Below are 1,381 nucleotides of genomic sequence, written 5' to 3'. Positions count from 1 at the left end.
TTACAACTTTAAATAGTTAATGCGTGTTAGCTGTTTATTTTTTTCTTTTCTTCCATAATTTTCTTACACTTTTAAGAGCCCGATGGTAGATTTTGGATACGATATCTCAGATTTTACACAAGTTCAACCTGAATACAGTACACTCGAGGATTTCGAAGAATTGGCACAAAAATGCAAGCGTTGGTCTTCGTCTCATTTTGGTCTTCGTTCCAAATCATTCATCTGACCAACACGAATGGTTCATCAAGTCGGTGAATAAAGAGGAAGGATATGAAAATTTCTATTTTTGACACCCAGGAAAAGTCAATGAGACAACCGGTGAACGTAGCCAATTGTTTAAGTACTTTTCGTTATTCCGCATGGGTATGGAATGAAAAGCGTCAAGAATATTATTTACATCAATTTGCAATTCAACAACCAGATTTAAACTACCGAAATCCAGAAGTACTTAAAAAAATGAACGAGATATTGATTTACTGGTTAGAAAAAGGAGTGTCTGGATTCAGAATTGACACAATCCCATCCCTGTACAAAGTTGCACCTGACGAAAATGGCAATCTTCCCGATGAACCGCCAAGTGGTAATTGTGATGATGCCGTCGATCCATGCTACTTAAAACATATTTACATTAGGGTGGCCAAAATCTCACTATCTGAACGAACTGTTGTTCCCCGACCGGTTTTGTTAATTTTGGTCCAAAACTAGGTAACATCATTACATTGTTTAAAGGTTGAAAAAATGACCCGACCCCAACCATATCAAAAATACCTTATTTTGCTCGTTTTTTTGACTTTCAAATGAAAAAAAGTGTATAAAGCAGATTATTTTGGAATCGTATGCACAATCATTTCTAGAGTAATTTTTTGCGCTGAATCCGAATCTGGTATTGAAATTGCTTAATAAAATGATTATTAACAAAAAATCGCACTTTTTAATCAGTTTTTTGCAAAAATTTTATGAAATTTTAATTTTTCGTCGGTGGTACCTTAATTTTAAGGCTTGATTCGGATTCAGCACCCCGATTTACCTTAAAAATGACTATTCATACCATAATGACTGTCAAAATATATAAAAATTTCAGCAAAATTGTCACACATGATCAAAATTTTGCTATGTTTGATGATTTTTAGCTTCAAATTCACTTTAAATAGACGCAATTTGTATATTTTGTAATGGAAATTGAATGAATTATAATTTTCTATCAGAAACAATAAAAAAAATTCAATTTTTTAAAAAATTTGAAAAACAAATTTTTGATTTTTATTTTTTTGTTTATAACTATGTATTTTTGGCCATTTCCATTACACAAAATACGAATCGCGTCAATTTAAAGTGAATTTGAAGCTGAAAATCATCAAACATAGCAAAATTTTGATCATGT

The 1,381-nt window shown here is 31.6% G+C and overlaps 1 pseudogene; it reads left to right on the top strand.

Moving 5' to 3' along the window:
• The first annotated feature begins 32 nt into the window (after positions 1 to 32).
• Positions 33 to 1,149, top strand: LOC116340376 (annotated as a pseudogene).
• Positions 1,150 to 1,381: the final 232 nt, after the last annotated feature.

The sequence above is a fragment of the Contarinia nasturtii genome, unplaced genomic scaffold, assembly GCF_009176525.2.
Source record: "Contarinia nasturtii isolate CC-2019 unplaced genomic scaffold, AAFC_CNas_1.1 Cnas_scaffold_653, whole genome shotgun sequence".
Lineage (NCBI taxonomy): Eukaryota > Metazoa > Arthropoda > Insecta > Diptera > Cecidomyiidae > Contarinia > Contarinia nasturtii.
Note: the sequence above shows the minus strand (reverse complement) of the source record. Positions and strands in the feature narration are given on the sequence as shown.